At 39.9% G+C, this 25,817-nt stretch overlaps 1 long non-coding RNA gene across 1 annotated transcript; it reads right to left on the bottom strand.

The window, feature by feature from the left end:
- Window positions 1–7,235: 7,235 nt before the first annotated feature.
- Window positions 7,236–25,244, bottom strand: LOC135231619 (uncharacterized). The gene is made up of 2 exons (XR_010322399.1): window positions 21,685–25,244; window positions 7,236–14,983 (listed from the first exon to the last, which is right to left on the bottom strand). It is a non-coding gene; the product is annotated as an uncharacterized LOC135231619 (long non-coding RNA).
- Between the last annotated feature and the right edge of the window lie 573 nt (window positions 25,245–25,817).

Here is a 25,817-nt window from a genome sequence, read left to right as displayed (position 1 = left end):
TGATTTTCTAACCAAAGAACTCCCTTTAGTATTTCTTGTAGTTTTGGTTTGGTTTTTATGAATTCCCCCAACTTGTGTTTATCTGGAAATGTCTTAACTTCACCTTCATATTTAAGAGACAGTTTTGATGGATATATGATTCTTGGCAGGCAATTTTTTTCCTTCAATTTTTTAAATATGTCATCCCATTGCCTTCTTGCCTGCATGGTTTCTGCCGAGTAGTCCAAGCTTATTCTTATTGGCTCTCCCTTGTAGGTGACTGCCCTTATAATTGTCTCTTTATCTGTGCTTTTGGCAAGCTTGATTATAATACGTCTAGGTGACTTTCTTTTAAGATCTACCTTATGTGGAGTTCGATGAGCATCTTGGATAGATATCTTCTCATCTTTCACAATATCAGGGAAGTTTTTTGCCAACAAATCCTCAACAATTTTCTCTGTATTTTCTGTTATCCCTCCCTGTTCTGGTACTCCTATCACTCATAGGTTATTTCTCTTGATAGAGTCCCACACGATTCTTAAGGTTTCTTCATTTTTTTTAATTCTTTTATCTGATTTTTCTTCAAATATATTAGTGCCAAGTGATTTATCTTTCAAGTTCAGGAATTCTAGCTTCTACTTGCTCACTTCTGCTCCTCTGACTTTTTTTTGAGTTATCTAATATGTAATTTCATTGTTAATCTTCTGAATTTCTGATTGCTGTCTGTCTATGGATTTTTCCAGCTTATTAAACTTTTCATTTTGTTCCTGAATAATCTTTCTGATTTCTTCAGTTGCTTTATCTGTGTGTTCCTTGGCTTGTTCTGCGTATTGCCTCATTTCCTTCCTGATGTCTTGAACGGTTCTGTATATTAAACTTTTACATTCTACACCTCTGTCCTATAGGGTCGCTATGAGTCAGAATCTACTTGACGGCACTGGGTATTATTGTGGGTGGGTATTCTACATCTGGTAATTTAGGAATGCACTTTCTTCTAAAAGATCCCTGGATTCTTTGTTTTGAGAGCCTGTTGAGGTGATCATGGTCTGTTTCTTTATGTGACTTGATATTGACTGCTGTCTCCAAGCCACCTATAAGTTATTGTATTAGTTTATGCTTGCTTACTGTGTCGTAGCTGCTTGTTTTGTTTTGTTTTGGTATACCCCTATGGGTTGCTTGAGTGAGCTAGCTTGATTATTTTCACCTTTGGAGCTCTGGTGTCCTGTCCCCAGCTGGCTAGGGGTTATCAGGTATATCAGTCTAGGAGTCCATTCAGTTTTCTTGTATGAATTCAGCTCAGGTTTCCAGGTAGCTGATATCAAGTGTGTGGTACAGGCTCTGTCCTACAGTCTTAGAGGGGCAGGGGTGATTGGCATATATACCCGTATCTGATTGCAGCAAGGGTTCACGCTCTGAACAAGGCAGGGGGCTGAGAACCGACCCCCAAGTGTCTCTGAGGAAAATGCATCTCTGTTCCCTACAGCATGCTGGTGAGTGGGTTCCGCAGAGGGACCATGGGCACCCAAAGTTTTTGTTGTAAGTACTGGGAGGTACCAGTTATCCCTTGACCCCTGTTGCAGGTGGCTGGGCTACCCAAGTGGAGCCACCAGTCCTTAGGTACCTGTTGTGGGTAGGTGAGGACCTTGTTTAATAGGCAAAGCAATGTAAAATGTCAAACACCCACCTCTCCACCACACAGATGAAATGTTTGGAGTTTGCCAACAAGGGTCTCTCCTTTTGAAATAGGCCCACACAGGTCCATGCAGAAGGGAAAGGTGCTCAAGGTCCATGGACGGTTTATGCCTGGACAGGAGCCGCTTCTGTCCTGAGCTCCCCCAGTTAATGGAGCTAATAAATTATCTTTTCCCCCCAGTTGCAAATTTTTTCCTTCCCCAAGGCCGGGAGGACGGCTCCAGGAGCTCACCAGGGTCTATCTCAGGCCTAGGGATTCAGCTGCTGAAGCTGGCTTGGGGGTGGGGTGGGGGGCAGTAAAATATACGCAAGTACTTAGCTTTTGCTGAGAGCGCCCTTCTCCTCAGGTTCCGGAGGTGTGAGTGGGCTGCGTGGCTGGCTGCTTCTCTCTGAGGAAACTGCTGCGGAACGCTAGTACCAGCCCGCTGCCGCTGCCGCTGCCGCCACCGCTGCTCCAGGAATGGTGCCTGAGCGCTCCCCGCGATTCAGGTCCAGCAACTCCTCTCTGCTTCTGAACAGTCTCTTCCTTCCCCTGCCCCTCAGTTCGTTGTCTAAGCTTGCTTTTGATGCTCAGGGCTCCCAGCTTGTCACAAATATACTCATTTCACTTGTTTTTTCGGGTTTTTGTTGTAAAGAGGGCTTGACGGAAGCGTCTGTCTGTTCCGCCATCTTAGCTGCACCCCCCATTTTTGGTATAAGTTTTAAAGATTATCTCAAGGCAATAGCTTCAGGGATTCATCTAGCCCCCTTGGCTCCAGGGAGTCTAGAGTCCATTAGAATTTGAAATTTTATTCTGCATTTTCTCCCTTTTGATGAGGATTTTTCTAGAATCTTTGATCAATATGTTCAGAAACAGTAGCCAAGTTCCATCCAGTTCTTCCAGTCTCATGACAAAGGGTGCAGTTGTTCATGAAGGCAGTTAGCCACACATTCCATATTCTCCTCTTATCCCTGACTCTCCTCTTCCTCCGTTGCTCTAGACCAAAGTTTGTTAGCGATTACCAGGGGCAGGAGGGAAGGAGAAAGAAGGGGATAACAGTGATGGAAAAATTGCATTGCTTAAGGGTAGGGGTGCCAAACAGATTATTGTAATTGTTGTCAGTAAGTTATACATCTGTAAAAAGTTTACCCGGCAAAAATTGTGTGATAGATATATTTACAGCAGTGACAGAATAGAGAGAGCAAGTAGCTGCTGAGGCTACTTATGTACAACCAAAAACCTCATGGGATTTAGTTCCTTGATTTGAAGCTTCAGGGTCATGGTTTCATGGAACATCCCAGCTAAGTGGCCGAATAATGTACTTAGTGCTCCTGATTAATTCATTTTAAGCATCCTGTGTTGTGGTCCCCAGAAATGAGTCACTGTCTTGCAGTATATTGCCACTTCTTTCCTGTACTTCAACAGCTACACCATAGATGTCTTAAAAATATGTCTTTTCTTTGTCTCCAGTAAAGACTATTTTCTTCTCTCTTTTTCACAGTTAGAACACGTTGCTACTTGATACATCAGCCACGGTAATTTAGATCCTCATTAGATTTTTGCTTCTCCTAAACTTTTTCTGTATGATGTCAAAACCAAAAATGAAAATTGTAGTGAATTACATAGGATATTTAGAGAGAATATACATATATTTATATGTACACATGTGTGTGGATATGTGTATCTCCAAACACTCAAATACTTAGAAATCTTTAAAGAAATACTAATTTTTTTAACCCATGCTTTTCATTCATATTCTCAGCAAATTGGAAAACAAACTCCTATTAAAACCTGTCTATTGATACATTTACTGATCTCTATTGAGTACCAACTAAATGCCTGGCACTGTGTAAGGCAATTAATACATATTTATATTTCTGATAAATATGTAAAAGAGAATATAAGAATCTCATACATTTTCATGAATTTGTGGCCCAGGACTTGGGATGAAAAATAGAATAGAGTTGTATGAAATCCATTTGTGATAAGTACAAATTTTAATAATAATTCTTATAAAATTAAAATTTTGTACAAATTAAAATAATTAATCTTAACAACAGCTACAAATGGCTTTCAATAAGCCAGTGTTGTGACTGTCCGAGCCATTGTAGTGAGGCAGCATGACTTGTTAGAAAGAAGACAGGCTTTGAAGTCAAATATACCTGGGTTTAAACCCTGACTCTGCCATTTCTCAGCTCTGTGACTTTGGGCAAATTACTTAGCTTCTCCAAGCCTCAGGTTTTTTCTCAATAAAAAAGGAATGAGAACATTTGATTGGAGTGCTACGAGAAAGGTAATTTAGATAGGGAAAGTAGTAGCTGGAACATAGTAAACACTATAACTACTATTGTTCTTATTACTATCATTTACAGATATTTATATATTTTGGGGTATATAAAAATACATTTAAAGATTCATGGCTTAGTAAATGATAGATTAAGAGGCTAAAAATTTATTTTCCACTGAACTTAAATAATGTTCCACTCCTACCTAAATATTTTGTCCTATAAATCCACAGGCATGAAGGAATTCATAAACTAGGAATGAGACAAATGTTCAAAACACATAGATTCTAGAATGTCCCCTGTGTATAATCTCTAGGGATATTAATTTATCATGATAAACTGCAAACCATGAGTATTTAATGCAGTGTAAGCTGAGCAGCTAATATAATGTGATTATAGGGGTATGTTGAAAGTTTACCGTTACTGAAGTTTATTCCATAAACGATAGTGCAGATATTACAATGTGAACCCATTTGTTTCAGGGATTTTTTTTTTCCTTTTCCTCTTTTTTTTTTTTTTTTTTGAGATTTTATGATACTGTAAAACACACCTGATTTAGATTTAAAGCAGTACTTTGAAGAGCCAGAAGATGGCGCCAGTTTCCACGAATTACACATAGGAAAAGTACTCCCTGCTTTGGGTTGTGATCATTTATTATTCCTTTGCTGTGGAGAATAAGAATCCTCTACATTTTCATCAGTTTTCCTATCTTAATGTAAAATCCTGCTTGTTCTTAATTTCTTCTGACAATTAGACATGTAAAAGTATAAAGGATAATGGCAGGAATCAAATATCTACGGGGAATGTTTGAACGATTTAGCATGAGCAAGAATTGGCAACTAATCGCTCATATTTATTTCATATTTTTACCTGTGGGTGAATTGAATATTTTATTTCTGTTTGAATAGAAAGCTTTATTTTCTTTATATGTTGAGTATCTTTGTTTTGGTGCAGAAGTGAAAGGTAAGTGCGTGTTTTCTGCCCAAGTCACTATCACCTGTTACTGTTAGCAATATCTCAGGAGAGACTTATTTCCATTCCCTTTAAAGTACGGGGTTTTTTTTTTTTTTTAAGGAAAATTATCTTTGCAGGTGGTAACTTTTTTTATTTGTAAATGATAATGCTGAACAGCGGGAAACCATTCTCCGCCAGGAAGATGTCCAATAATAGAAATAGAAACAACATCAATCATAAACGTGTATGTGGTTTTATAACCTAAATTGCATTTGAGCAGGGTATCAAGCTAAACCTATTGCTATCGGACAAAGAATGATTTGTTCAAGGACAAAAAAAGAAGGAGTGATGTTTATACTCAAATCTACAAAGGAAAGCAGGGTCGGCAAGCAGTGGTCTTATATTTTTGCAAATTTATCCATCTGCCTAAGGGTAGCTTAATTTTCCTGGCAGAGTTAAATATATATTTCGAGGTACTATACACTGCTGAACACCATGCATGCAAAACCGGCATACTAGAGTCTTTCAAAATCAGCAGTTTCCAGGGGAAAATCCATCTACCATCTGCTTGCTTCATTAAAATACATAATAGAAGAGGAAGAACCAAATTGGATTTTCTCTAGCTCAGCACTCCCCGGCGTCCACTCTGTTGAGATTACATGCAGGAGCCTGTATTGAAAACAGAATCAAAGTAAAAATCAACCACAGTTTTTTTGTCCTTTGTATTTATAAAAATAGAGTAGTAAGCTTTATTTCCCCCAAAATACATTTAACAAGGTAATTTTCCCTGAAAACATTGTACAAAGGTATTCTTTTTTAATGAACTTTAAAGAAATTTCTTTTCAACTCCATACTGTAAAATTTTACATAAGATCATAAGAGGACCATGCAGATACTTTGTCTGGTAAGAGCCAAAAATTTCTGATAAAATTATCAATCACCAAAAGAAACATATTTAATATTTTAGGTTACAATTTATAAAAGATATTGTCAAATATTAAACAGAAACTAACATTTAGGAGATTAATCTCATGGAATTATAGTTACATTTACATAAGTTGTTGTTGCTAGATGCTGTTGAATCAATTTAGACCCATAGTGACCCATTTGACAGAAAAGAACCGCCCTCATAGGGTTTCCTTGGCTGTACTCTTTACAGAGATGGGATGTAAACTTCACGGAAGTAGATCACCAGGTCTTTCTCTCACGAGCCATGAACTGCCAACCTTTCAGTTAGCAGCCGATCACTTAATGATTTGCACCACCAGGGCTCCTCTTGCTGTTGTCAGCTGGCTTCAAGTTGACCCACAAACTCATAGGAACTCTATATACAATGGAATAAAATGCTGCCCAGTCCTTTGCCATACCCATGATGGATTGCAGGTTGGACTATTGTGATCCACAGGGCTTTCGCTGACTGATTTTTGGAAGAAGATCACCAGGACTTTTTCCCTAGTCTCTCTTAGCCTGGTAGCTCCACTGAAGTGTGTTCAGCATCACAGCGACACACAAGCCTTCACTGATGGATGAGTGGTGGCTGTGCGTGAGGTACACTGGCCAGAAATGAAGCCCAGGTTTCCCACATGGAAGGCGAGCCTTCTGCCACTGAGCTGCCAGTGCCTCATTTATACAGGTTAGGTATGAAAAAAGAACTGATTTTTCAAGTTGGAGGACCGTATGCCTTGATTTTCATTATCCATGTTGTTGTCAGGTGCTGTCGGGTCAGTTTCGACTCATAGAGACCCTATATACAATAGAACGAAGCACTCCTCAGTCCTACGCCATCCTCACCATGGTTGTTTGTTTGAGCCCATCGTTGCAGCCACTGTGTCAATCCATCTCGTTGAGGGTCTTCCTCTTTTTTACTCACCCTCTACTGAGCATGATGTCCTTCTCCAGGACTGGCCCCTCCTGACAACATGACCAAAGTGTGTGAGACAAAGTCTTGTCATCCATGCTTCTAAGGAGCATTCTGGCTGTATTTCTTCCAAGACAGATTTGTTCATTCTTCTGGCAGTCCATGGTATAGTCAATATTCTTCACCAACACAATAATTCAAAAGCATCAATTCTTCAGTCTTCCTTATTTACTGTCCAGCTTTTGCACGCATATGAGGCAATTGAGACTATCATGGCTTGGGTCAGTCCCCAGAGTGACATATTTGCTTTTTAACACTTTAAATAGGTCTTTTGCAGCAGATTTGCCCAATGCAAAATGTCATTTTATTTCCTGACTGCTGATCCCATGGGTGTTGATTGTGGATCCAAGTTGATTGTGGATCCAAGTTGATTGTGGATCAGTCTTTTCTCAGTTTATCATGATGTTGTTTATTGGTCTAGTTGTGAGGAATTTTTTTTTTTTTTTTTATGTTGAGGTGTAATCCATACTGAAGGCTATGGTCTTTGATCTTCATCAATAAGTGCTTCAAGGCCTCTTCACCTTCAGCAAGCAAGGTTGTGTCACCTGCATATGGCAGGTTGTTAATGAGTCTTCCTCCAATCCTGATGCTGCATTCTTCTTCATATAGTCCAGTTTCTCAGATTATTTTTCTCAGCATACAGATTGAATAAGTATGGTGTATCTGCATATAACATATTATCATAATTTTTTATGTAAGTATCCATACAAAGAAGCCCTAGTGGCACAGTGGTTAAAGCAATCGACTGCTAACCTAGAGGTCTGTGGTTTGAAACTACCAGTGGCTCCAAGGGAGAAAGATGCAGCAGTCTGCTTCCGTAGAGATTAACAGCCTTGGAAACCCTATGGGGTCGCTATGAGTCAGAACCCACTCAGTGACAGTGGGTGGGTATCCATACACAACATATTGTAATTTTTGCCATACTAGAAGAACATGAGATTCCGATATCATTGCAAAATTCAGAAACATTCTGATGTTTTAGAAGCAAATGACTAGAAAAATGCAGAAAATGAATTCAAATAAACAATGATTATTATGGGTGATGGGGTTAAAATTCTATTTTCCAATTCAACCAATAGCTCCAAGTTACACTTAGTCACATAAAAACAGAGCATTTAAGACACTAGATGAACCATAACAGCAGAAATTAACATATAAAATATACATCACTGTGTTCTAAACAGGCAGGCAATACTGTACATCCTGCAGGTTAACCATAGGCAACCTCTCTGCTCTCATGAAATCTGTAATCTAATTGGGAAGACGGGCAATAAAAAATAAGAAAATAAATAGCATATAATATAATTAGGCATGGTAAGTAAAACAGAAGGAGCCCCAGTGGTGAAGTGGTTAAGCGCTCAGCTGTTAACCAAAAGGTCAGCAGTTCAAACCCACCAGCCATTCCACAGGAGAAAGATGTGGCAGTCTGCTTCCATAAAGATTTACAGCCTTGGAAACCCTGTGGAGCAGCTCTACTCTGCCCTACTGGTTGCTATGAGTAGGAATCAACTTGACTGCAACAGGTTTTAAATAAAGCAGAAGAAGGAAATAGAGAATGACTGGGGTAAAAGGTGATTAGGACTCCCTGGGTGGCCCAAAAGGTTAAGCTCTCAGCTACTAAACAAAAGGTTAGTGGTTAGAATCCACCCAGAAGGACCTCAGAAGAAAAGCCTGGTAATCTACTTCTGAAAAACTAATCACTGAAAACCTTATATATGGAGTACAGTATCAGAATCAAATCAACAGCAACAAGTTTTTGTTTGTTTTATGAGGGGATTAATAGTTTAATGGGGTCATCAGAAAAGACCTCTTTGAAGAGGTAATACTTGAACAGAGTCTTGAAGAAAGTGAAGGAGGAAGCCATGCACGTTTCACGGAGAATAAGTTTCAGGTAGAGAAAACTGCAAGACCAAAGGCCCTGGGCCAGGAGTGTGCTTGGCTTGTTCGAAGTGGCTGGAGCAGAATGAGCAGGAGAAAACTGGCATAAACCAAATTTGAAGAGTAGAACGTTATAGGCTATGTTAAGGAGTTTTATTTTGTTTCAAAGTCAAGGGAAGACATTGGAGGGCTTTGAATACGTAATTCACATTTAAAAAATTTCACACTGTCATATGGAAAATAGACTGTAAGGGGTCAAAAGTGGCAAAAGGGAAACTAGTTGAGAAACAAATACAGTACAGTAGTTCAGGCTAGAGAAAATAGTGCATTGAACTATGGTAACATTGATGGAGGTGGTGAGAAGTAGTGGCACTCAGGATGTATTTTGAAGATGAAGTTAACAGGATTTGACAGAGGATAGGTCGAGGTGACAGAGAGAGAAACAATTTAAGAATGATGTCTAGTTTTCCCAGCAAAAAGAAGGAAGACTGGGAAAGAGATGGGTTGGGGGAAAAGGTTATAAAGATAAAAGAATAAAGAGTTCTGTCTTCTCTATGTTCAGTCTGAAATTCCCGTTGAACATATAAATGTAGATATTTAGTAGACAGTTGGACGTATGAATCTGAAGCTGTGGGAAGAAGTCAGGAATAGAGAATATTACTCAGGAAAACCACCTGTGGATGTTACTTAAGATTAACTAGAGAGTGATTCTAGATGAAGATAACTGGAAGGAAGGGAGAACGAGGGGGGATGATTATTGATGTAGGAAGAACAATAGGAGGGCACAGTTTCCTGGAAATTATGAAAAAAAATTTAAAGAGAAAAAGAATAATCACAATGCCAGTTGCTTTTGAGAGGCTGAGTAATATGAACACAGTAAATTGACATTGGAAAGATGGTGGTCACTGGCGACCTTAGCATAAGACGTTTCAAAGGCTAGATAGAGAAGATAATCTGAATGGGTGGTTGTTATGGATTGAAATGTATTACCCAAAAATATGTGCTGTAAATCCTAACCTCTATGCCTGTGGTTATAGTCCCATTTGGGAATGGGTTGTCTTTGTTATGTTAATGAGGCAGGATTAGTGTAGCATATATCTTGAGTCCACCTCTTTTGAGATATAAAAGAGATTAAACAAGCAAGTGAGAGAAGCAGAGATGGGGGACAATTGATGCCAAGCCACATAGAGATCTCCAAGGAACCAGGAAAAAAGCTAAATAGACAAGGACCTTCCTCTAGAGCCCACGGAGACAGAATGCCTTCCCCTAGAGCCAGCACCCTGATTTCAGACTTTTAGCCTCCTAAACTGTGAAAAACAAATTTCTGTTAAAGCCACTCGCTTGTGGTATTTCTTTTATAGCAGCACTAGATAACTAAAACAGTGGTAAAAATTTGAAAGGAAGACCTTCCATGTCAAGAGATACTTGCTTCTCTTTTTATTTAACCTAATAGTTAATGCATATAAAATATTATGAATAAGCTAGTTTATATTCATTTTTTCATACTAAGCCCATCTGAATCAGGCCCAGCCATATCCCAAGTGCTCAGTGGCCACTTGGGGTGAGTGGCTCTGATTTTGGACAGTACAGCTCTAGACTAAGAAATGCTGAGGACCTGACAGAGCCACTCCTGTGTGCCTGGTTATTCTCAACCTTCAATATAGTTTGTGTTTCTTTTTAATGGTATAAAATTGTGTCATACACTTAATTCAGATTGGACACTAACATTGATAACACATTTCTATTACTTAACTATTTAGATAAATGCCACACCATACCCTTTTCAATGAGTTACCATAAATTTCCTTACACTTATAATTCTGAGTAAGCTTAACTCCTTGTTAAGATTTCTTGATTATCATCAAACTCCTCTTTTTCATTCTTGACTGAAGGTTGGTCCTCCAGCCCTCTGTGCCTAATCTGACCTTCACATAGACATCAGAGTGATATTTGTAAAAGATAACATCTATCATTGCCCAACTACTGAAGGATTATGGGGAAAATATCAAGCCCTTCATTATCTGACCTCTGTCTGACTATCTTATTTCAGTTCCTTCCACTCTCCCTTTTTATACTCCTTTCTAAAGTTTTCAAACTTAGTGAGATCCCTGAGTATAACATGTTTTGGCCTCTACACCTCAGAACATCCAGTTCCTTCTACCTGAAACATTTCCCCTTCGTTTGCCAGGTTAATTTCTGGTTGTCAGCCAAGCCTCAACTTTCTGTCCAGTTCAGTTGAATAAATTTATTGACCACACACTACTTCCTTGAGGGTAGGGACTGTGCTTTATTTACCTTCGTGCCAACAGCATCTAGCACAGGGCCTGACAGTGAAATATAAATGAAATATGAATTTTTTGATCTTACCTAAATGTACTTCATTTTTAAGTAGACTCAGTGATAAATTATTAACAGGTAGAAAAGTTAAAAAGAAAATCATTCTGCTTTCTATTTTAGTATTAAATTTAATTGAATTATATTTTCACTGCTTTTAATGCCAACATTAAAAGACTTTTTTTTTTATTGTACTTTAAGTGAAGGTTTACAGAGCAAATTAGGTTTCTCATTAAACAATTAATACCCATATTGTTTTGTGACCAAATCAAAAAGAAAAAACCAAACCCGTTGTTGTCAAGTCAATTCCGACTCATAGTGACCCTACAGGACAGAGTAGAACTGCCCCATAGAGTTTCCAAGAAGTGCCTGGTGGATTCAAACTGCCGACCTTTTGGTTAGCAGCTGTAGCACTTTACCACTATGCTACCATGGTTGGTTGCCAATCCCACGACATGTCAACACTCTCTCTTTTTCAACCTTGAGATCCCCATCACCAGCTTTCCTGTCCCCTCCTGCCTTCTTGTCCTTGCCCCTGGGCTGATATGCCTCTTTAGTCTCGTTTTGTTTTATGGACCCGTCTAATCTTTGGCTGAAGGTGAACCTCGGGAGTGACTTCAGTACTGAATTAAAAGAGTGTCTGGGGCCGTACTCTCGGGGTTTCTCTAGTCCTTGTCAGACCAGTAAATCTGGCCTTTTTTTGTGAGTTAGAATTTTGTTCTACATTTTTCTGCAGCTCTGTCTGGTACCCTCTGTTGTGATCCCTGTCAGAGCAGAAAAGACTCTCAGTGTTTTTATTCTGTTTCAACTCCAGTACATTCCATTTCCCTCGACCACCCTATACTCCACACTACTGAAAGTGAAAGACCTGATGGGAGGAGTTTTATTACCTCTAGAACACACACAGTAAATTCTTTCATTAGATAATAAATAAATATAAGTCATTACATGTCTCAAAATCCCTACTTTAGATTCTAATGAGTTTTGAGTAAAATTACACTTATCCTAGGCCATAATTCCCACCAAATTAGCTGATAAGATTTTGATAAAATATCATAGCAAAGTATTCAGCTTATTCCAAACAAATACCCTACTTGAACAGTCACATGGAACAAAAGAAAACACAGAAATAAAAGCTTCTGATAACTAGAACTTTTTCCCAATTTAGTACAGTTATTTGCTGTGTAAACAATTTTAACCAGACGTGAAAAGCTCTTTTGTTTTAAGCATTAGATACCGAAGCAAGAATATTTCTTAAGACTTGTAAAAATTCTAGTTTTACTACTTCCCTGGAGATCCAGCATCTCCTGAGGAGAAGGAAGCAACATAAGGTAATCAAGACAACACTCCTTCCTTCTAACAAGTTGTCCTGAACCAATTAAAATAAATCCTAAGAACATTGTTTTCTTTGGGAATGCCATTCCAAGAGATAGGGTGGGAGGGTAAAGGCAAATCCTCTTTCTGTTTCCTGTGGTCCTCTTGGGGTGGGAAAAGAAAAGACAGCTGGGACTATTAGGAAGTAAACAGAGTAAAGAAGGAGGGGAAGAGTTTGCCATAAGAAGATCACAGCCTGGACAAAAAGGGAGGGTAACTGGCTAATGTTGTTGTTGTCACTGTTAGGTGCCATTGAGTTCGTTCTGATTCATAGAAACCATACGTACAACAGAAGGAAACACTGCCTGGTCCTGCGACATCCTCACAATGATTGTTATGTTTGAGCCCATTGCTGTATCCATCCATTTCTGTCCACATTTGTCCCTGAACTTGTTTTACCATTTTCTGTTCCTACTAAAGGTCCCTGGGTGGCACAAGCAGTTTTTAGTTGGCTGCTAACCTAAATGTTGGTGGTTAATGCTCATGGATAGGTAAACTCAACATTGTGAAAATGTCAATTCTACCCAAAGCAATCTACAAATACAATGCAATCCCAATCCAAATAGCAATAACATTCTTTAACTAGATGGAAAAGCTAATCATTAACTTTATATGCAAAGAAAAGAGGCCCTGGATAACTAAAGCACTACTGAAGAAAAAGAATAAAGTAGGAGGACTCGTACTACCTGACCTCAGAACCTACTGTACAGCTGTGGTAGTCTGGTACTGATACAATGACAGACACATTGACCAATGGAACAGAATTAAGAACCCAGATGTAAATCCATCCACCTACAGTCACTTTGATCTTCAGTGAAGGCCCAAAGTCCATTAAATACGAAAAAGACAGTCTTTTGAACAAATGGTGCTGGCAAAATGGAATGCCCATCTGAAGAAAAATGAAACAGGACCCATACCTGACACCATACACAATAACTAACTCAAAGTGGATCAAATACCTAAATATAAAGCCAAAACCATAAAGATCATAGAAGAAAAATATGGTCAATGCTAGAGGCTCCAATATACAGCATAAATAGGATATAAACCGTAACTAACAATACACAAACACCAGAGGATAAGTTAGGTAACTGGTATCTTCTGAAAATTAAACACTTACACTCATCAAAAGACTTCACCAAAAAAGTAAAAAGAGAACCTACAGACTGGGAAAAAGTTTTTGGCTATGACGTATCCAACAAAGGTCTAATCTCTAAAATCTATGGGAAAAGCCAACACCTCTACAACAAAAAGACAAATAATCCAATTAAAAAATGGGCAAAGGATATGAACAGACACTTCACCAAAGAAGACATTCAGGCAGCTAACAGACACATGAGGAAATGCTCACCATCACTAGCTGTTGTTGTTGTTAGGTGCCATCAAGTCAGTTCTGACTCATAGTGACCCTGCGCACAATGGAACAAAACACTGCCCAGTCCTGAGCCATCCTTACAATTGTTGTTATGCTTGAGCTCGTTGTTGCAGCCACTGTGTCAATCCACCTCGTTGAGAGTCTTCCTCTTTTCCGGTGACCCTGTACTCTGCCAAGCATGATGTCCTTCTCCAGGGACTGATCCCTCCTGACAACATGTCCAAAGTATGTAAGACACAGTCTCGCCATCCTTGCTTCTAAGGAGCATTCTCGTTGTGCTTGTTCCAAGACAGATTTGTTCATTCTTTTGGCAGTTCATGGTATATTCAACATTCTTCACCAACACCACAATTCAAAGGCATCAATTCTTCTTTGGTCTTCCTTATTCATTGTCCAGCTTTCACATGCATATGATGCAATTGAAAATACCATGGCTTGGGTCAGGCGCACCTTAGTCTTCAAGGTGACATCTTAGCTCTTCAACACTATAAAGAGGTCCTTTGCAGCAGATTTACTCAATGCAATGCATCTTTTGATTTCTTGACTGCTGCTTCCATGGCTGTTGATTGTGGATCCAAGTAAAATGAACTCCCTGACATCTTCAATCTTTTCTCCATTTATCATGATGTTGCTCATTGGTCCAGTTGTGAGGATTTTTGTTTTCTTTATGTTGAGGTGCAATCCATACTGAAGGCTGTGGTTTTTATCTCCATTAGTAAGTACTTCAAGTTCCCTTCACTTTCAGCAAGTAAGGTCGTGTCATCTGCATAATGCAGGTTGTTAATGAGTCTTCCTCAGATCCTGATGCCCCGTTCTTCTTCATATAGTCCAGCTTCTTGGATTATTTGCTCAGCATACAGATTGAATAGGTATGGTGAAAGAATACAACCATGATCCACACCTTTCCTGACTTTAAACCAACCAGTATCCCCTTGTTCTGTCCAAACAGCTGCCTCTTGATCTATGTAAAGGTTCCTCATGAGCACAATTAAGTGTTCTGGAATTCCCATTCTTCACAATGTTATCCATAATTTGTTATGGTACACACAGTTGAATGCCTTTGCATAGTCGATAAAACACAGGTAAACCTCCTTCTGGTATTCTCTGCTTTCAGCCAGGATCCATCCGACATCAGCAATGATATCCCTGTTTCCACATCCTCTTCTGAAACCAGCCTCAATTTCTGGCAGTTCCCAGTCAATATACTGCTGCAGCTGTTTAGAGAAATGCAGATTAAGACTACAATGAGATACCATCTCATCCCGACATTACCAACACAAATAAATGAATAACAGAAAATAACAAATGTTGGAGAGGCTGTGGAGAGACTGGAACTCTTATGCACTACTGGTGGGAATGCAACATGGTACAACCATTTTGGAAAATGATATAGTGCTTCCTTAAAAAGCTAGAAATAGAAATACTATACGATCTAAAAATCCCACTCCTAGGAATATATCCTAGAGAAATGTGAGCCGTCACACATGAATAGACATACGTGCACCCATGTTCATTGCAGCATTATTCACAATAGCAAAAAGATGGAAACAACCTAAGTGCCCATCAACAGATGAATAGATAAACTATGGTACATATACACAATGGAATACTAGAATGATAAGGAACAATGATGAATCTGTAAAACATCTCACAACATGGATGAGCCTGGAGGGCACTATGCTGAGCAAAATAAGCCAATCACAAAAGGACAAATACTGTATGAGACCACTATTATAAAAACTCCTGAAAAGGTTTACACACAGAAAGAAATAATCTTTGATGATTCCTAGGGAGAGGAGGGGAGGGGAGGGAAAAACACTTACTAGACAATAGATAAGTGGGAACTTTGGTGAAAGTCAAGATAGTACACAATACTGGGGAAGTCAGCACAATTTGACCAAGCCAAGGTCATGGAAGCTTTATAGACACATCCAAACTCCCTGAGGGACTGAATTACTGGGCTTAAACCTGGGGACCATGGTCTCAGGGAACATCTAGCTCAATTGGTATAACATAGTTTATAAGGCGAATGTTCTACATCCTACTTTGGAGAATAGCTTCTGGGGGCTTAAAAGCTTGTGAGCGGCCATCTAGGATACTCCACTGGTCCCAGCCCATTTAGAGCAAGGGAGAATGAAGAAAACCAAAGACAAAAAACAAAAATAAAAAAAGGGAGAATGAAGAAAACCAAAGACAAAAGGGAAAGATTAGTCCAAAGGACTAATGGAACAACTACGACAGCCTCCATCAGACTGGGTCTAGCACTACTAGATGGTGCCTGGCTACCACCACCGACTACTCTGACAGGGATCACAATAGAGGGTCCCAGACAGAGATGGAGAAAAATGTAGAACAAAATGCTAACTCACAAAAAGACCAGACTTCCTGGTCTGACAGAGACTGGAGAAACCCTAAGAGTATGGCCCCTAGACACACTTTTAACTCAGTACTGAAGTCACTCCTGAGGTTCAACCTTCAGCCAAAGATTAGACAGGCCCATAAAGCAAAATGAGACTAAATGGGCACACCAACTCAAGGGCATGGATGAGAAGGTGGGAGGGGACAGAAAAGTTGGTAACAGAGAATTCAAGGTTGAGAAGGGGAGAGTATTAACATGTCATGGGATTGGCAACCAATGTCACAAAACAATATGTATACTAATTGTTTAATGAGAAATGAGTTCACTCTGTAAACCTTCATCTAAAGTACAGTTTAAAAAAAAAAAAAAAAAAGGTTGGTGGTTAGAAACCACCCAGTGGCTCTGTGTAAGAAAGGCCTGGCAATATGCTTCGGAAAAGATAACAGCCAAGAAAACTCTATGAAGCAATTCTACTTTTTAACACATGAGGTCACCATGACTCAGAATTTACTGGATGGCAACTGCTTGGTTTGGTTCCTGCTAAATCTCCCTGCAGTTTCAAAAAAAAAAAACTGAAATTCATGCTCTAATTATCCCTGCTTAACAGTAGAGATAAATATTTGTTTTAGGCAACAGTTTTTACTTAAAGAAAATATGGTGATGGAAACTGGCACAATATGGTGATGGAAACTGACCAGTTTCCTACCCATTTTTTTACTTTCCTGCCCCTGACCTGTGGCTTTGGCTCATACACAAGTGAAGGCTTAGAAAAGCACAGTTTTTTTCTAAGCTCTGAGTTCCTCTCTAGGTCATATCCAGTGTCTGGATGTCAAATCATGTTTACAAAGCACCTGAACAAATACTTTGGCTGCCAGCAATCTTTTCTATTTCTAAAATTAATCTTCAAAATATAGGGTTTTGCTTTTTAGGTAAATTCCTCATGTTGCAGAAAGTGTGTGAGTGAATGGGTTATATACAGGATCTCACAATCCTCTCTGCCTGTCCTTTGTTCTGGTTTTGAAATTCCCTGTTGAGTCACTTAGTTGCTCAATGCTGAAGAGCACTTAAATATACTTAATGTGATAGTAAACAGACTATCTGGCCAGATACACCTAAAACGTAGCTCTCTTTTTACAAGTACATGTACAGGTTTATTTTAACTCTTCGGTTTGGATTTTTCCACAGCTATTAATATTACTCAGCCCAGGTTCAGTGGCACGGATGCCTTTGGATACACCTCATTCCTGGCTTATTCACGGATCCCAGACATTAGCTTCGATTATGAATTCCATCTGAAGTTTCAACTGGCAAACAACCATTCAGCAGTGCAGAATAACTTGATATTTTTCACGGGACAGAAGGGCCATGGTAAGATTAATTGAACCCTCTAGGACTTTCTTAGCACCTTTGAGGATACTTGATAGATTCCTCAGGGACACTCTAATTCCCCGTGGATAAAGTCGATATTTGCCTAGGTGTAGCCTCCTCCTGTTTTTTTCCTCCAGAAGTCCAAGGTGTTCAGCAGGTCCCTGACCTTTTCTGAAGCCCTGGTTCACACGAGGGCTGTCTCTTAAAATCAAGGGCAGACATTCCTGCCGGCAAACACGAGGGCAGAGAAGGTGGCCAAATCCTATGGCAAGTAAGTTCATTGACTTGCCCTTTCCTCTGTTTCTTTCCGTTTCCATTATATAAGGAGAGAAGACAAGTTCTCAGAAAGAGCATCATTTGACAATGTAATATGAAAGGAGGATCATTGTTACCTTACCCTCAAAGAAATTATTCCAAATTAAAGAAGGAAGAAATTAAGAAAGTAATCAGCATGTTTAACCAAATATTCCACCAAGTATTGGTGGAAAATCAGCCTGTAAGTTAAATTTATCTCTCTTAAATCAGTTATGCACATGCACTATCAAAGAAAAGCACAATATGTTTTACCCACAAGTCTGCAACTAACTAGTGAAGCAATTAATCGGTTACCTTCTCTGAGCTCAGTTGTGTCATTTGTAAAATCAACATTTTACACTGGAGAAAGGCCTGTCCCTCAACCATCAGTGGGTCCATTATTCTGGGGTAAATATTCTGTTCTTTTAAGCTCACTGAGCTGCAGTCTCCTGATACTGAGCATTCTTTCTGTACACAAGCCTCAGCAGAGCCCACACCCCAAGTGGTGCGTGGTGCATGGTGCGTCAACCTCTCACCACCTCTGTGGGTGGGAGACACATTATCATGCAAAGTACTATTCATCCCATCTCCAAAATCTGCTGGAGTCTGTCTGCTCGTCCCCATCTCTATTCCCAAAACCTGGTGGCTTCCTCCTATCTTATCTTATGTTATCTCATCTTATCTTATCTTACTGCCTTTTCTGCCTGCAATCCATTTTCCACAACTTAGCGAGAGTTACCTTCTAAAAAAGTACATGACATCAGGTCTGAAACTTGCTTAAAATCTCCCTGAGGCTATCCTTAGAATTGTCCTTAGATAATTGTCCTTAGAATAAAAGCCAAGAGTCTTTATTATTGTTGTTGTTAGCTGCCGTTGAGTCATCCCCTGACTCATGACGACCCCAGGCACAACCAAAACAAAAGCTGCCAGGTCCTGCCCCATCCCCAGGATTGTTTTGGGTTCAGACCTTCGTGATCCATAAAGTTTCTGCTGGCCAATTTTTGGAAATAGATCACTGGTCCTTTCTTCCTGGTCTGTTTTAATCTGGAAGCTCAGCTGAAACCTGTTTAGCATTATAGCAACATGCAAGCCTCCACTGAGGGACAGGTGGTGGCTGTAGATGAGGTGCATTGTCAGGGAAATGAAACCAGGTCTCCCTCATGGAAGGCAAGAATTTTACCACTGAACCGCCAAAGTCCTCCATAAAAGCCCCTTCCCATATCCTAAAAGGGCCTGCAGGATGAGGCCCCTGACTCTATTCCTAACCTCAAGCAGGCCACTCTCACCCTCTCCATGCTCCTCTCATGCAGGTCTTCTCCCAGGGCCTCGACCATCAAGCACTTCCCCAACTCAGAGCTTTCCTGTATGCTCTTTCCTCCACCTGGAGAGGAACCGGCTATCAGAGGGTCAAGAGAGGGTCTTGGCAGTGTGGGCTTGAACCCAGTCTCCACCACTTACAAATCACATGTGAAGTTCCTTAATGCCTGTGTGCCTCAGTTTTTTCATCTGAATTTCCAGCTGAGTATAATAACAGTATACCAGTAACAGCAAACAGTATTCCCTAATAACAGTATACCAGTAACAGTAAACAGTATTCCCTAATACAGTTGTGAGAATTAAAACAGTTAACGCATAAAGAGCACTTAAAATGGCATTGGACTCATAATACACATTCAATAAACATGGTAGCTGGAATTTTCTCAGGAAGCTTTCTCCATTCCTTATAATGAAAGCAGTCTTGTCCCACCCTATTCAAGTTATTCTTTACCTCAGTTTCTTCTTCATTTTCATCATAGCCCTTACCTCAATGTATAATTCTTTTTATTTATTTTTTTACATGGTTATTTTCTTGTTTGTCTCCACTACTAGACTGGAAGCTCTCTAAGGGCAGGAACCAAGTCAGCCCCGCTAGGTTTTACATACCTACACTTGGCACAGTGCCTGGCACATAATCAGGATTCGATGTATGTCTTAAAGAACCACAATAAGAGCAGATAATAGTGTGAGGTGAAGTAAGCAACACAGTTGCACAAAGGTTATTAAAGAGTGATCATCTTTAGGAGTTCCCAGTTCAGATCCCATGTCCTCCATCAGGATTTCCCCAATGGCTACCCTCCTCCCACATCTCCAGACAGAACAATCTCCCCCTTCTGGACAATCCCTCTCCTCTGAACTTTCATAGCCCACCCTGCCCTTAGGGCCAAATCTTTTGTTACAGGCTTTGAAGAGCTGTTGTTGCCATTGAGTCAATTGCCACTCATGACGTCCCCATGTGTACAGAGTAGAACTGCTCCAGAGGTTTTTCAAGGCTTCGACATTTTGGAAGCAGATCACTGGGCCTGTCTTCCCAGGTGCCACTGGGTAGGTTCGAACTGCCAATCTTTTGGCTGCTAGTGAAGCAGTGCTTAACTGCTTGTGCTACACAGGGACCCCTCTTCTCCCCATTCATACTTGGTGGCCCAGTTATCACAAAACCTCTCTCAGTGTTTTTAATAATGATCTGTTGCACGATTGCTGGGACGCAGGGATGGTGGGAAGGGAGAAGGAAGGGAAGAAAGGGAGCCCGGGTGATGCAGTGGTTAAGAGCTCAGCTGATAACCAAAAACTTTGGCAGTTCGAATCCACTAGCTGCTCCTTGGAAACCCTGTGGGGCAGCTCTACTCTGTCCTTTCGGGTCTCTGTGAGTCTGAATCCACTTTGGTTTTATTTTAACCCTTTATTCAGGGGCCCTGGCGGCACAGTGGTTAAAGAGCTCAGCTGCTTATCCAAAGGTCAGCGGTTCAAGCCCACCAGCTGCTCCATGGGAGAAAGATGTGGCAGTCTACTTTCATAAAGATTTACAGCATTGGGAACCCTATGGGGCAGCTCTACTCTGTTCTACAGGGTCTCCATGAGTCGAAACAGCCTCAAAGGAGGTGGTTTGCTTTAACCCTTTACTCTACACATCCCTCATTATATATCTATCCATTATATGCTTCTCATTAACAGAAAAAAAAGGCTGGCAAATAAATTAGAATAAGCACTGTAGATCTTGAGTCTGTAGTGTTTTAAAACAGTTTGTAAAATTCAAGATGATTCACAGGAAAACCCAAGCAAAGAATAAACCCTTGGTTCATGAAAATGTTCTCACTAAATCGCTGTTTAGTACTCTTCCTCTGAACATTCTTTCAAAATCCTCAAAAAAAAAAAAATGTATCTCAGTATTTTAGCCACTCATTCAGACTCATAGTGACCCTGCAGGACAAAGCAGAACTGCCCCATGGTGTTTCCAAGGCTATAATCTTTAGGGAAGTAAACTGCCACATCTTTCTCCTGAGCACAGAGGCTGGTGAGTTCAAACTGCCTAGCAGATGAGAGCTTAATCACTGTCCCACCAAGGGTCCTTGTTTTAGCCGCCCCAATCCCAAGCCCAGTGCCGTCGAGTCGATCCTGACTCATAGCAGCCCTACAGGACATAGTAGAACTGCCCCATAGAGTTTCCAAGGAGCGCCTGGCATTTCTAAATCATGAAATCTTAGACGGTTGACATTTTCTAACCATCTTTAGTTACCTGCTTTGTATGTAAGGGGGTGACTACTAATTCTGCACTTGCATTTGCAGGTGGATACCCATTGCCATCCAGTTGATTCCGGCTCTTAGCGACCCTATAGGACAGAGTCAAACTACCCTATAGGGTTTCCAAGGAGCAGCTGGTGGATTCCACCTGGGAACCTTTTGGTTAGCAGCCGAGCTCTTAATCACTGCACCACCGGGGCTCCTTGTAGGCTGATAACATGGCTAAGTGAAGGCTAGATAGCTGGTGAAAAAATTGCGAAGGTCTCCTTGAGTCGAAATCACTCCTTGGCAACTAACAACAATTTTCTACTCAGTGAAAATGAGAATTTTGAAACTTACAATTCCGCACGGTACCACTTGAGGGCGCAAGAATACCAGTTTAAGAAAAATGCAAGCTGCAACAAATCGCTCTTCAAGACAGTGTTTCTCCAAGCAGTGCCTCCTCTTACCTGTATCAGAATCACATGTTGTCTGTTAAGGGCTTTGAATTAAAAGAAGAATTTTATCGGGTTTGAATTGAAAGAAGAATTTTATTAAGTGCCTTGGTTGCTTTTTATGTAACTAATATTTGAGAGCAATGTCTAAAAAAAAAAAAAACCTCTAGGGACCCTCTAAATTAGATCACAAACAGGGATGGACTAAGGTTACCACCCTTAATATTATAAAATAAGGATGATTCATCAATTTATGTAGAAAAAATGTATTAATCAATGCATATTCCTTTAAAACATGTTATATGATGAAATATTAACCATACAATTTACAATTGCCTGTTCTATATGAGAGAAATGATGACCTGAGTCAGTGTTTTTAGTAGTGGTATCATCACTTTTAGGTATTATTCTTATTGTTTATTAATATTGATCTCTGACTTAATATTGGTTATTATGATGGAAATGTTCCATATGTTCCTTTAATCTTTCTCAGGGTAAGAGATGCACAAAGCTACAGAGTTTATATAATCACTTGAAATGTAAGTCAGCTTCTAACTTCTGGTATGTCCACACAAAGGACTTTTATTCCCAATATTAATGACACTCTTCCCTGAGTCCTCCAAAACAGAACATTGATTTTGCCAGACTTCATTCTCATCACTGAATTCTCTGGACATCTTGACTGTCAAACACACAACTTGAAAGTCTCTCTTGACATGATTGTCACCTAACCTAACCATCTCTCTGCTCCCTGCAGTCATATTTGGCAGTTCCTTCATTAGCTCTTCTTCTTGTCCCGCACCACTATAAAGCGTGTCTCATAGGCTGGCACTTCTAGAAACCACCTAGATGTCTCACAGTGGTCCATGGGTGAATAGATAACCTTCTCCTCTGTGTCCCTTCTCTTGGTGATTGGCGTAAACATTCTGTTTCAGCTAGAAACCTAGGAGTCATTTGGATTTCTTGCTTCCTTTCACTTTGACAAATACTTACTGGGCACCTAGATAAGGCATTCTTGTAGGTACTGAAGATACAGCGATGAACAAGACAGATGAGGTCCCTGTCCTCTCTCCATTTTATCCCCTACATTCCATCAAACACCAAGGTCTGTCCATTTTTACCTCTCAATTACTTTCTATATTTTCTCCTCCTTTCTATCCTCATTGCTCCTGGCTTACCTGTCACAGACAGCTTCAGTAGCCTCTCTTCCCATCCTCCTGCCCAATCATGCCCCTCTTTCTCTCTATCTGAATTTTTCTACAGGGAATCGTTATAACCTACAAGTCTACATATATCTTGCCTAATCAACATGCTTCATCATAACATATGACCTAAGCTCTCTTGCATAATACCCGTGGGTGTTAATCCAGCCCCTGCGCATTTGCACAATCTCTTTTCCCCATTGTACCCTACAGTCAGCAATATTAGCACATATGTACATCCTGTGACATGTCACTGTGCCCTTCACATCACCTTTTTTACAGGCTGTTCCATCTCCCTGAGCCACCCATGCTTCACCTGCATTCCTCCAAAACACCTCTACCCTTTAAGTCTCAGCTCAAAAGCTCATTATTCTTTGAAGTCTTTAACACTTCCAGGAAAATTTAAGGATTAATCTCATTGCAATTGGCTGGTAACAATTATCATATTTGATTATAACTGCTTGTCTGAATCTTTTTGAGAGCCAAAATGTGGCTTTTCATTTTTATGTCAATAATGGCTGTCATATATAGTCACTTATTACAATTTTCAAAGAATGAGTGCAAAAATCCATGGTCCGTGTTCCACTAAAACTTATCATTGGTTTGAGGAGATAAGACATATGTACTTAACCAGCAATACTACACCAGAGGTCAGAAACTGTGTCTGGTACACACAGCACCTATCGCCAGATCTAACACCTAACCGGAACATAAATATCACTGATGCATGAGTGATGGACAAGGTGGATTCAGAGAGTAGGAATCGTGTCCAGCCAGGGGGAAATATATTCCCTTGAGTATGTTTCTCATCCTCCAGGGAATATATCTCTTCCATTTGTACCAGTGCCCTAGCTGGGATCTTCAGACCTATGATTAGTGTTATAGCAGCCCAGCTGGCTTTCCCTGTTCCATTCTTTCCCAGCCCAGCCCCAGCCCATCCCCAGCTAGTCATCTGAACTTCACTCCCTGTTCGCACTCACCTTCACAGCTTTTCTTGCCTGGGATGCCTACCACAGTCATCTTCACTTCTCCCAACAATATCCATCCACACAACATTCTCCCACTAATCCAGCCTCCTTCTACTGTACCTACAAAAGCCTCTATAGTCCTTCTAGTTTATATCCCATAATTTGACATCTAATTATATATTGTTTTGTCATTCACAATTACTACTTTGAATCATATGCAGTTGCCATTTTCTTAAGCCAAAAGCATTTGAATAGCAGCAATTTCATAACCTTAATCTTGTCCTTCAGCAAAATTAACGGTAAATTCTTTTTGTACCAACCGTGCCTTTAATAGGTATCCCCAAATTGCATTAGGGACATGCTGGACACTGTATGAGAAATCAATAATTATAATTACATGTTTACTGATTTTTTTGCTAACTTACAGGCTCTCTGTAGACAGAGGCTGTGTAGGCATAGTTTGGTCTAGATTTTAACACAGAAGCAAAGACATAAAGAGAAAAAAAAATCTATCACTCTTGACTTTATCAAAATGTAATTTAAAATCTCAGCTCTAGTCTGTATTTAGAAGGCATAATAAAGTGATAGAATTTTTCAGACAAAAATAATCATAACTTCCTGGAAATTTGATCTATGTGCCTCAATGTTTTATATGAATAGCTCTCTCTCAGTCAACAGCATGTACGTCTTCTATGCTGCAGTAATAAGGAAAGATTGACTCATATTTCATGCCATATAATTTCTTGTTTACTTCAAGCTCTTAGCTATTAACTATAACAGAAATAAAATGTTTTTCTATAGAAAAAAATGAAATGAATGTCACCTACAGAGAAAAATAAAGGGAGGAGTGTCACAAAAACCAACCAGCTCGGCCTGTCCTTTATAGAGCCCAGGTACAGATGAGGGAGAAAGATGAAGCCTGATGAATGAGACAGCAGACAGAACCAATTCCTTAACACAACACATCTCTCAACTCTGCAGCACTGAGGCATTCTATAAACATAACTGATAGCATATGGTCACCCTCAGGATTTTTAACACCAGAGAAATGTTTATTATTTTCTACTGTAATCATAGCCGGGCAACTAGAAATCATGAGGATTTCTTCCAGACGAGTTCAAACTATCACATCTGCATTTTCAGAGAATTAAATACCCTGGACTCTAAGGAGAAGGTTATCTAAATTATTAAATAATTTGAGTTTTTAAGAGAGTAAAAAACTAAACTAATTTATTTTACCGACAGAGAAATACATGAAAACTGTTACATTGAACCAGTGTTCAAGCAGGGTTAGAAATGACAAAGATATGTATATACTTGCAAATCACTCACCTCTTTTTTAATTTAAATGAAGGCGGAATGTTCTTTAAGTCCAGCTCAACGGGGGTAACCTTGACCTCCTAGGAGAACAAAGGAAGAGGAAGGATCAAGTGCAAATCACTCAACCACAAGCACACCTTCACTGTTTGATCTACGCTTCCAGTAAGCACATGTAGCTCCACCTTGTGGAAATTCAAGATGCAACGTAGTTACTGGTGCTTGTTGTTGTTCTTGAGTAACCTCAAGTTGATTCCGACTTGTAGCAACCAAAGGTGACAGAGTAGAACTGCCACATAGGGTTTTCTTGGCTGTAATCTTTATGAAAGCAAATCACCAGGTCTTTTTCCCACCGACGGGTGGGTTCGAATCGCCAACCTTTCAGCTAGCGGCTGAGTGCTTAACCATTGCACCACCGGGGCTCCTTTACAGGTTCTTACATCCCATATTTTCATGGCCTCTTCTGTCATCATTCTCAGAGAGAAGGATCTAGCAGGAGAGATCTAGGTTTCAACTTTTTCTAGTCTCAAAATATGAGCCATATGTAGCCT

This window comes from Loxodonta africana, chromosome 1 (assembly GCF_030014295.1).
Source record: "Loxodonta africana isolate mLoxAfr1 chromosome 1, mLoxAfr1.hap2, whole genome shotgun sequence".
NCBI lineage: Eukaryota > Metazoa > Chordata > Mammalia > Proboscidea > Elephantidae > Loxodonta > Loxodonta africana.
The sequence above is the reverse complement of the archived record's forward strand: the minus strand, read 5'-3'. Positions and strand labels throughout refer to the sequence as shown.